This window comes from Zonotrichia albicollis, chromosome 2 (genome assembly GCF_047830755.1).
Source record: "Zonotrichia albicollis isolate bZonAlb1 chromosome 2, bZonAlb1.hap1, whole genome shotgun sequence".
Lineage (NCBI taxonomy): Eukaryota > Metazoa > Chordata > Aves > Passeriformes > Passerellidae > Zonotrichia > Zonotrichia albicollis.
This window is the reverse complement of record NC_133820.1, coordinates 7,395,896-7,408,233: the sequence shown is the minus strand read 5'-3', so window position 1 is coordinate 7,408,233 and position 12,338 is coordinate 7,395,896. Positions and strand designations below refer to the sequence as shown.

Sequence of the window (12,338 nt, the reverse complement as noted above, 5' to 3'; positions counted from 1 at the left end):
CCCCAAAAAACCAGAACAAACCAACCGATCAAAAAACCCAGAAAAAGCCCCCCAAACCAAACAAAAGTAAAACAAAGCAAAACACACATACACACTCCCCCACAGGCACAAATAAAACCCCCTCAGATTATCTTTATTTAGAAACATTCTTACTAAGGTCACTTTTTTGAAAATATTCTTCCTGAGTTGTGAAATATTAGTTTCTAGGTTTACTCCAAAGTGAGTATCTGGCATCAATATCTGGAATGAACTCGGCAAGTGCCTCACCCACCTATTTAAAATTTCATTGTTCATTAAAACTACTGTGAGAAATCTGAAGAAGCAATTTTTGAGCACAAAGAATAGACATTGCAAGGTGAGAGAAGAAAAACTGATGAGTTTAGACAAAGTAGGTGTTTTTAACATGCAGACGTTATGCACTGCCAAAATTTGAAACTTCCCAGAAGGGGAGAGAATGACTGATAAATAAAACTATTGCCTTCTTTCCAAACATATCCACTCCTAAAGGAGCCCTGCCTGGAGCCCTACACAGCTGAGCTTGTTTATTAATGCAATCTTTGTATGACAAATTAGGTCAGCTGCATAAATTATTGCACAGCCTCACATTAGCTGAAGTGATAAGAGTTTGCAATAAGCAGATGAAAATTGTAGGGTTTTTTTTCCCAAGTTATTTAAGATTTTTGCACCTTTCCTGGTAAGTGGCTAACATTTGTATTCACCTCGCAGAACTTGTATGATGACATGTATAAAATATCCTGAATTTCCATCTGAAACCTACTAAACTGTCCAACAGTTTACCAGCGTTATAGCTGAAATAATTCTTGTTGATGTGTGCCTTGCCTCTTCTATGGTTGCTGTATAGCAAGAGAAACTGTAGTGCCCCTATTATCAAATTGCCATCACTGTTCTTTTTCACTTAAAAAACCCCAAAACATCAACTCAGTGATCTGCAGCAAAGACCTATGTACATCTATGACATTTATACTGCAAATAAGACCATAAGTGAGTGGTTAAATGCTTTGGACTTCCCACAGGGGTGTTGAAAAGTAAAACTTCTGTTTCAGTTCCTTGAATATCAATATTGACAGTCATAATTTTAAATTGCAGCTTTCTCTTTCAATCCCCCTCTTAGAAAAAGGGCATAAAGATACCAAGATCTCAAAACTTGTTTAACAGATAACTGACCTGTAAGTAACTCCAAAGCAGCTCCTCTTCTCTTCTCCAGAAGAGACAATAATGGCAGTAACACTGGAATGGCACACTGACATCATGATAAAGGTGTTTTGGGACACCTTGCTTGTTGCAATGTCTAATAGATCATGTACAAGTATTTGATTGGTAGCACCTTGCAAAGAAAGCAAAAGGGATTTGAGAGCTTTGTAACTCACCTGCAGCAGAGACTAGAGGCAGATTATTAGAGAACTTATAAAAACAAAACTTGAAATATCCTCCCACCAGTGCAAGAACAAATTCGCTGCAGCTGACAGAGAACAATTAAAATAAAGAAAATTTAAGCAAAAATTAAGCTCAACACAAGCACACAGGCAAGGAAGAACATCAAGTGTCTCTGCTTACTTGACTGGCTGAATCATTTTTGACCAGCGCTCTTCATGTCACCAGCACAACAGGATTCACAATCATTTTTTGGCAAAGAGCAAAACCACAAAGAACTCCAAATCCCAAACCTAAACAGAAGGAAAAAAGTCAGTTAAGAGACATTTGCATGCAGGGAGTTTGACAGCAGGCTCTCATCAGTAACAAATAGTGGATTTAGTTTTCTGAGGAATCCTCTTAGAACTGATCTCACTGAGCAGGGGTACACTCAAACCTGAGGGGTCAAACACTGCAGCTAAGTGTGAAAAGGAGGCATAGAAAAACCACCAAAGCAAAACCAAGAAGTGATCTTTCCATGTTTACATCTGATCTCTGCTTAAAACAATTCCCTCCTTCCCCAGGAATGAACACTCAAAACCAACTTAAACATTTGGGTGATGAATAATGAGTATAATTTGCTTTATACTTATTTCAAGCAGACTGTTCAAACTACTACCCAATGGACCTCTGTTGGGAAGCTGTTCACAACAATTGGGAAGGTTCCATAGTTCCACAGCTGATTTCTCAATGTATGCCACTTTGTAAACCAAAAGAGCATTTAGAATATCAAATACAGGCTGAAAACACTATTTCAAATAGTTCTTCTTGATCTCCAACTCCCTTGTAATTGTGCATGTGAAGCTGTGATCACAGGACAACAAAGTATAAATGTGATGTTTTCTGGTGTTTCACGACAGACATTTCAGTGACATTGGGCCAAGTTTGACCAGACTCTCTTTGTACACTGGAAAATCTATGCAAAACAATGTTTTCCCATGTTGCTGTTTCTCTCTGATGAGCTTGGAGCTCATGAAAAATCACCTCATGAAAAATTCACTAATGAAAACTGCAGTTTCCAAGAGGCGTTCAGGAAAAATAATCCAGGCAGGTCTGTATCGTGTTTCTATGCAAGAACAAATACTTTGAACAAGGCAGTCAAAGTAAAACAACCTCTTCCACTTTTTAAAAAGCTAAGCAACAAATCCACTACTTAGAATAAACTCAAGAGAGTGAGATCAGCAGAAATAAGTTCTCCTAGAGGTAGAACCTTACTCAATCATTTATACCTACCCTTCCTATCAGGAATATGCTTTCAGGTACACATGCATTGCACACAGCAACTTTAAAAGAAAATACCATGCTTAAGTTTGTGTTACCACAAAATGCAAAGTTTGAGTCCCTGAAAAATGTTACAGCTTCACTGTTTTCATCCTATTCGTTCTATTTTTTAGAAATCTCTCATCACTCATCCATGTGCTGCAATAGCCATGTACCACAAATCTCAGAGAAAGAACTTCTGTTCTATTCTGAGCTAATAGCCATGACTACACTGATTTCAATTGTCAAATCAATGCTCCCACTGCACAAAAAGAAAATGTATTAAAATTTGTCTCAAATTACAAATCACAGCTTCATTTTGTGAGGTAAACTTGTAATTGTCTTCCCCTTTTTTTGAGGTGCTTTGAATGTAAAGGCATTAATATCTTTCATTTTTGTTTCTACTATAGAATAGCTTTTCACAGATGTTTGACATCCGTTTTGATCTGATATCTGATATATTTGTTTTTATTTTCCATATGAATCCACCTTTCAAATTCATATGGAAAATAAAAACAAAAATGTCCTAAACTGTACAGGTAACTCTTTTAAGGATTGGTTGTATGATTTTTAACTTTGCTTTGTTTTATTTCATTTTAGTTTTAACAGGTTTTTAGTGTTTAGTATTAACAGTGTTAATAGGAAAATAAAGTATTTTCACTCAGAACTAGCTCATTTCTTCAACTTGGATAATAATTTAATGCAGGTTTTCACGTGTATCTTATGTTTTGGGCATTTTCTCTACACTTTCTCCCACCATTTTTTAAAACAAACAAATCAGTAAATATTAAACCAGGTTTACCACAGATATACAAGAAATAGTCCCCTTCATCTCTCCCCTACACATAAAATTCAGAAAATATGCTCTTTCAGTTCAGGGCCCAAAGCAGATTTCTCCACAAGTGCCATTCCCTTCAAGGTCCAAACATTTTATTCTTCCTTTGGTCACCTCAGTAAATCCCAAATATCATCAATCCTTCATACGACCAAGATGGCAAGAAGACTTAAAAACTGGAGGACTGCACTGAGTTTTTTAATTTATATCAGAATGAAGCATTGACAAAAAGACCTCCCATCATTTTAAGTTTGGGGTTTTTTGGTTTTTTTTTTGTAATGTCATTAAATTCTCTGGATTTGAAGTAAAATAAAAGCTCCCCTGTTTGATAGCAATTATTCCAATTTGACATTTATTCAAGTCAACAACAGAATTATATTATCTTCTTCACCAATTTAAAACACAGATATTTTAAAATATAACCAGACTTACATAGATATATCACCATTTGGGAGTCTTTGAGGATTTTTTGATTCATACAATAAGAATCTGACGCCATCCTCAAAGTGAAGCTGGCTTTTCCTTAACAAAAAGGTTGTACTTGATGATCTTAAAGGTCTTTTCCAACATTAACTATTCTGTGATTCTGTGTGCTATGATTAACATAAGCCAAAGCTATTTATATGAGCTAATTATGAAGTCTGACCTTCAGGTTTCTACTTGGCTGTAGTGTTCACTATACAATACAGTACTTTGTACTGTCTGTACATAGGAGAGAAGCAGAAGACACATGCAGCTTTCTTGTTAATGTGTAATTAGCCAGGAGCACCAGGAGAGGCTGGAAATTTTACTGGAGCTAAACAGAGTTGAAGGAAAGGGCCTGATTCTTTTAGACAATCTCACTGAGCTTGGAAAATATTGCTGTACATTTATTGCAAAACTAAGAATAGAACATCCAGTAGCTCTGGTATAACAAACTGATCAACATGGACATCAATAATGCAAAATCCTCTAGGGGTGCATGGAGTTTTGGGTGGCAGAAGATTTGGGGACGAAGACTCTGTCTGTACAACATGCACCCACAATTATGGTTTGAGATTAAGGATGCCTTGCCTTCTAATATTTCCCTCCCAGCAAATCTGAAATGCATACAATAGCTGACATGCCCTGTAGAAAAGTAAAGCTAAATCAGTGGCTAAAGCAGAGAAAAACATTACAATATTGTTTAGTGCATTTCTGTACGAGCTGCTTTGTTTTTTTTTTTTTTTTTTTTTTTTTTTTGGTGACATAACTTATTATAAAATAGTTGAGCACAATACTAAAGAACCACAGAGGAGAAAAAAAAGAAAACCATAAACACACTGCAAAACCAAAAATCTCCATCAGTAAGATGGCGATTCACTTTTCACTAAGAAGAACTTGATCAAAACTATCCTTTCAGCTCCTGTACCTGCCCATTCCCCATCCTGCTGGCTGATATTGCTTCCAGCAGTTCATTAGCATAACATGGAGTTAATCAAGGCTGCTTCAGAAGGAAAATGCCACCTAATGAATCCCCAGTGCCCCTTTTCTGTGCACCAGGTGCTTTTGCTGCAGGTGTAGCAGCCTGGAACAGATCAAGACTACCTGTTTAATTTGTGGAGTCCGACATGCCCCAAGCTGTGCGGCGTTAGGAGTGATGAATCCAGGAGCAGTAATGAACCATGTACTCTCCTTCTTTGAAGACATTCTGGTGCCAGGTTAGGCTCTAGGACTGGTGATATGTGAATGGCACTCCAAGTAGCTCTACTTTCAAATTTGTTACTACAGAAAACGAATAAACTTGAAAATCTACTTCTGGGTGAGCTGAGATGATTATCCTTGTGTCTCCTTGTTTATGGTTATGGTATGGACATTCCCATTACTGGCAGATTTATTTCTGAACCAGTATTTACAGCCTGACACTTTATGGAGCAAGGCTTACAAGCATATCTCAGTTAAAGCACAGCAGATTTGCAGAAAAAATCAGTTTAAATTAAAGCAGAAAAAAAAAAAAAAAAAAAAAAGAGAAACAGAAAATCACCTTGTAAAATCCCTAAAGAACTTCATCTATTTTTCTGTATTTTTCCTGATTTTAATGTCAAGATTTCTCTAAACTTATCAGCCATCCTCAAATGCAGGGACTTATCCCTTGGTGGAACAATACAAAGAGCATATGGTTTGTTATGTGCAGTGCTGGGCACACCTGGAGGGTGGTGAAGGCTGACTACACACCAACAAAGGCACACGCCTTGCATCCTCAGAGGACCTGACCAAATTCTTCACTGAGGCAAAGCAAATGAGCAGCAGGGAAGTCTGCAGCAAACTGATGTCGCTCATTAGAGTGCTCTTAAAAAAAAAAAATTTTAAAGTCAGGGTAGCAAGAACCTTGTTCTAGCTTGCTACTTCCAAATGATGTCTGTATTTAAAAGGTTTAGTTTGTGGCTTTGAAAGCTTAAAACAATAAGCTCTTAAAATAAAAGTGTTAAGGTCAGAAACAGCTGTTTTTCACAAGAGCAGCACTGCTTCACTGAAACTTTGGAAGAACAGAGTGAGAAGCCATATTTTAGCATTTTTTTAAACAGCAATTCTTGTCTGTTTTTACTGTCACTCAAATGTAGCACCTCTAGTAAATTGGGAGGAAGAACAACATCTCTATAACAGTATGGTTACAACTAATACACAACAGTATTATAGCATTGTGTTATTGCTTATCTCAAGCAGTTTAAGGAACAAATCCAATATTAAACTTGTTTTATTGTGATCATTGTTTCCTCAACATAAATATGCACTGCTTAAAATTCAAGGTAACATTTCAATTCCCTATTTGGGAGGCTTTAGAAATCTATTTTAAATGTCATTGAGACAGTCACACTGTTTTGTAGGTTCTCAGTATTTTGTTCCTTTTAGACTTTCTCATTTTCTATTCCTTCTGTAGAAGGCTACATACTGATTTGTTTCTTTCACCTTATTGTGGAGCCTTCTCGCTTCCCTTCTGGGATCCCTCTCAATAGAGAAACCAGCATGATTTCAGAATTTCTGCTGAATTTTCTTCCACTCTCATTTTCTATTTAACATAACAAGGCATAACTTTGGAAGAAAACAAGTAACTGAGCCCCAGATGAAGAGTTAGTACTGCAATAGTTCATGAAACAATTACATCTATTGCTATAAATGCAATATATTTTCATGCTTGAGAGAGGAATTTTTCTCTGAAGTAAATGTTATTATGATTTAAATTAAATTTAAAAAAAACCAATAAAACCGAATCTGTATAATAGTTAGCAAATGTGTAATAAAACTTCATCATAGAGCTCTAGATAACTCACATTCTTGTGAATGACAGGATGGTTACATGAGGTTTAAAAAAAAAAAACAAGTAGATAAAAGTTTTCCACAAAGGTAGATGACATCAGTAAAAAGCTGATATTAGGTATATCGTAGAGAAATTTTACTTAAACAAGCAGAGCTGAATGATATATCCCCCAAAAACATCCACAGTACGTCACGAGAAGGAACTAGTAGAACCATTTGAAGAAAATAAAGATTTCTTCTGTCTGTCTCATATGAGTAAAAGAAAACTTGTTTAGAAAACAGCTACGTGACTTATTAAGGAAAAGTTAAGGTCAAAAAATTTCAAATCCCTGGACCTGAATCTCTTGGCATCCAGCCAATGTTTCAGACAACAGAAAGGAAGCTCCTGTTCTGTTATTACTTTTGTGGTAAACAGAATATTCCAGATAACTAGAAAACTTGGCAGCCTGACATAAACCACAGATAAATCCAACACGGGAGGAATAAAGATATAAAAAAATTGACACACTTTTATTGAGGGATATTATAATTAATGCCAATCAGCATGAATAAGTGGAATGTAGGTGTAAGGAAAGGAAAACGGGGTAATTTTTTGGTGAGTTTACAGGATTTGTTGGTTGTTTTTTTTTTTTTTTTGTTTATGGAATATTGATGCAATGCTGTCAGATTCTCAGACATTTACTTGTCACTTCTTATCTTCAGTCATACACCAGAATATTGGAATTCTATTTCACAAGTTAGGTAGATTAAATACAAGTAAACACTGAGGTTTAATACATAACTAACAGAGAATGGATAACCCATGGATTTATACAGCCCTTCTCTAAATATTTTTTGCAAATAACTTGGGGCTGGGGCATGTCTAAGCCAAAACATTTCTCAAATGATATAAAGACTGAGAGGAATCTGCAAAGTTATATTGTAATAACTGAATAATTTTAACATTCATACCCTGATAAATCTCCTTAAAAAAGCCCAATTGTAGGCTTCTTGTTATCTTTGTAGCAGTTACAAGTGAAAAAAAAAAACCCATACCCAATATTACTGATTTTCCTTTCAACTCTCCAAGCTAAAGAGTTCTTGTGTATTTGATCATATCTCATGTGAGCCTTCTCTTCAACTTTAACTTTTTATTTTATAAAGTGTTTACACAAAACCAGAAGTTAGAGATACCTGAAAAGTTTGCAACAACAATTTTCTTGAAAAAAAAACCAAACAAAAAACCCCCCCAAAACAAACAAAAAAAAACCACCCAAAAAAACAAAACCAAAACCATAATGGTGGTTTTAACAAAGATTTTAAGAAGTGGAATTAAAGAGGTTTTTTCTAAATGTGTGAGTATATTAATGTGCGAGTTCTTGGAAGATGTCAATTAGGCATGCACAGAACACCTCTGGTCTTTCTTCCATTGGTGGCCACATAAAAACCTTAAAGATTAAGTTCTTACAAAGTAATTAAGAGGAGAAAAACCCCAAACTTATTCTGAAGGAAGTGGAAAGGGAAAAGAAGAGGATTATTCAAGATTCAGAGCTCACATCAGCTCCTCATGCTTGTGAGGTGGCTCCTGGGGAGACTGAGCTGTGCAAGGTGGGAGCAGGAGACAAAAAGGGCAGATACTCAAACAGGAGAATTCAAACATGAGAAGATGATTTCTCTCCAAGCAGGACAGGTGGGCAATGGCCCAGGCTGCCCAGAGAGGCTGTGTAATCTCAGTGCTCAGAGCTTTAAATCTCAGCCAGAAAAGGTCCTGAACAACCTTGTCTGACTTTTTAGTTCTCCTCACTATGAGCAAGAATTTGCTCTCAAGGTCTCAAACCTCAAGATCTCTCAGGTTCAAACCTGAGCTGTTCTCTGGTGCAACAAATACATGACAAGAAACTTAGAAACAAACATAGCAAACAAAACTTAGATACTCTCTTTATGAGTATTCTGTGAAAAGAGAGACCACAATCAGAGAGAATGTGCACTTACATTTGGACAATGGTGAAAATCACCAAGTTAGCAAACAGAATGTTTTGCTTGCATAACCTAGCAGCCTTAAAATTGCCATAGTTCAGTGATAATCAAGAAATTGATTTTTAGTTCTGTGGGAACAGACGAACGCTGAGAACAGTCTGTTTCAAAAAGCAGAACACCAAAAGAGCCCTTCCCCCGACACTCCCTGTGAAGTGAATTTTAAGGAAGAGAGAGAATAGCAGACGATCAAAAAACGGGTTTTTTGAAACATAAACTTTTCATTTTGACATGCATGCATATTTAATATAATACAGAAATCTGCCTGTGATGCTTATTTTTAAAATGTCATTGAAGCTGACGTGAGGCTTATTTTGTCCTCTTTTCCACAGAGAGATTCTCGCCAGGATGAAAATTTGGCACTGCACAAATGTGGACCGTGCCTCAGAGAGCTGTGCGAGCCCTGCAGCAGCTGCAGCGGGAGGCAGGCACTCAAAGGTGGGCGCCCCGTGCAAGCAAGTGGAGCAGAAAACAGCAAACATCCAGCAGAAACAGCACAACTGTAACTAAAACACACAATTCCCTTTTCCCTCGTGTTGCAGGGAGGCAAACACGAGTGTGAATAGTGGATGGGCAGGCTGTGTGATCCCTGGTGTCACAGACACAGGCTATAACACTCACTCAGCACACTGGTGCTGCTCTGCTCCTGGGTGTGACAGCAGGGACGGGCCAAGGGGCTGCACTGGGGACGTGTCACTGCTCCTTACACGGCCATCTCTGAGTGCAACTTGCACGTTCCACCAGGAGGACAAAAGTGTCATGTATTGATCTGGCACAGGCTCTTCTGGAACTGAGAAGGTTAGGCACAGTTGTATTCCCAGATTTTTTAGTAGCATTTAATTCCCCTTGTTTTCTAAGGCCCACCTGTGTTCTTCTAAAAAATTTTAAATTTTATCCCTAACCCCATTTACGTTCAAATGAAATTTAGTGCCGGTAAATTCCCAAAGTGTTCTGGTAATTCATTTATAAAAGACAATTTCTATAGAATTTTTCTCTACCTTCACCTTCTATTACCATCTTTCCTTCCTACGTTACCTACATATATGTCAAAAACAGATTCTCCTAAGGAAAATAAAATCAGGATAAAGACAGATTACTTGTTATCAAAGTTATGTAGAGGAAAACAAGTTATTTAGTATTTATCACCAAGAAAAAGAACCTGTTTATCGCCAACCCAAATTACCTGTGCCCTGAGAATCTAACAGTAGAACAAATGGAGAAACTGCATAAGAAACCCTGGAATCCCAGTGCTGGTAGATTGAAGGAATTAAAATAAAACTCAAAATAATGAATGTCTGATGTAGAGAGCAACAAATAGGAGGAAAAGAGCTGCAGAATTATGTCCCATGTGACTCCAAGACCCAAACAGAGACTGTTATCAATGTCATTGTAATTCAGCTCCAATCAGGTGTCGTTTTAGCTTTTCAATACCTAAATAATACCAAATAGAAGAAATAACTCTTTACAAGAGTGACTAGTTTTCAGATCACTGGCAGACATTTCTGAATTTGTATTATTCTCTAATTCCTTGCTCTCAACCAAAGTAAGTTCTCATTTAAATAAAAATAAAAGGAATATATATCACACTCCCAAAAAAAAACCACAAACCAAAATGGTGGGGAGACATGACACACATGAGAGTCTGATAAAAATTAAAGCTTCTTTAAAAGACAGGTTTGAATGTCCTAGATATAAATTTCATCTTATCATCATCTAAGCCTGGAATAAAATACTTTTGCAATTTTTTGGTCAACATTTTTGGCACTTGCAATAAGAAAAGAGAAAGCAGATGACCCAGAAGTCAACAACGGTCTGCTTCCTCCTTCAAACTCATCATTACTTTATCACTTAAGATCACATTGCTTTTAGCTCCTTAATTTTTATCACTAACATTAAAAGAAGCAGAAGTTCAAACATCAACTTTGAAAGTTTCATTCTTAGTTGGAGGAAACCTGGAATATGAAGTTTAATGCTAAAATTTCAACTGTAAGAAGATTTCAATAAGAATAATGTTCCATTGCTAATGGACAAAAACTCTGTAAGATGGTTGGACAGCTTCTTTGGGTTTTGGTCATTTTTTTGACGGGGAGATGTTTAGGGGTTTTCTGTTTGTTTTTTCATTGTTGTTAAGCCTCAAAGTAGAAGTTACTCATCAAGAAGCCTTATTCAAGGAGAACACTTCAGCCACAAGTGAAATTAATTATGCAGCGGTGCTGGTAGAGCAAGGCTCCATTTAAAGCAATTATAACTCCAATTAGAAATCAAAGAGAATTCATGTCAGGATTTTATTCGTATCGGGTAACTTTTGTAAAGGTCTTTAGATCCCATGTTAAGTTTTAATTTGTAGGGCAGAATTTAAGCCCATTTGTACAATATTCATATGTTAAAAACACCATAAACAATAACCAAAATCCATACACCTATACAAATGAATCACAAAGCGAAACCTATTCCTATTTTTGTTCTCAACCCTTCTGATTACTCCCCACCTCCTGCAGTACTCAGGATAAAATGCTTGGAGAGAAGACCTGTGAGACTCTTAAATCACTCCATCCTCGGGAAGATTCACCAAATCTATTTAGTCAGTCAAGGTGATTATTACAATCCTCCCGTGCCCTCCTGGTGCACCTACTGCAACAAAAGGGGTTTTGCAGCTCTGCAGATACAGAAGCCTTAAATAGGATTACTTATTTCTGCCAAGCTTACCCTTCTTCCAATTAATCTTCTCCCACATTTTTTCCCCACTCTGACATTTTTCTACCTGGAACCACCTGTTTCATCACTTTAGTAGCCAGCAGTTTTTAATATCTTGAAAATAAAATTACTTTCACGTACAGATCAACAGTCAAATTCAACCAGCACATTTATTTACTTTGAAGAACTGCCAGATACTGCTTAAGCTCACCTTATAACCTGAATTTTTTGCCAGAGAGAAAGCAGGGAACACAGGTAATGGATGTGCCTTTAGTTGGTAAGATTAGTTATTTATAAAACCACAAAAAGTGCTTTTAAATTACCTCCTTTTGGTACCTAGGATAGAAAGAACCGTGAGCTAAAATATAATTCCTCTGCCACAGTGTTAATAGAGATAACTGTTAACTGATTTTTGGTTGTGAGCCTGAATTTCTTCAGTTCTGCTCAAAGGTATCAAGGGATATTTGCTGCTGCACATTGGATAAAGTTGATTACTTAGTAATGTTTTTTTAATTATGCTTTGTTCTTTCCTTATGTTATTTTTCTACAAATAACTATTGAACATTCTGTCTCTGAAGTCCTGTTTTAACCTAGATTAGTCCTCAGTTCAAATCAAAATGTATTTGTAGCACTATAGCCAGAACAAGCAATTCTGGTTTAATATTGTCCATCCCCATACATCAAACAGCATGATAATGTAAATGTAACAGCTTACTAAGTGTGGCTACAATTAAATAAAACCTTTCCTACCCTATTTTTAAGCAGTTTTTAATTCTACCAAACAAACTATTTGTTTTGGTGGATGTGTTAGAATTTTCTTTACTGGAGAAGT

At 36.6% G+C, this 12,338-nt stretch overlaps 1 long non-coding RNA gene across 1 annotated transcript in view; it reads right to left on the bottom strand.

Moving 5' to 3' along the window:
• Positions 1-12,338, bottom strand: part of LOC113460108 (uncharacterized) — a 45,032-nt gene that overhangs the window by 5,477 nt on the left and 27,217 nt on the right. Inside the window, exons 3-4 of the long non-coding RNA XR_012579235.1 lie at positions 1,576-1,685; positions 1,186-1,345 (exon numbers count right to left, since the gene is read on the bottom strand). This is a non-coding gene — a long non-coding RNA (uncharacterized LOC113460108). The remainder of the gene's footprint in view (positions 1-1,185; positions 1,346-1,575; positions 1,686-12,338) is intronic.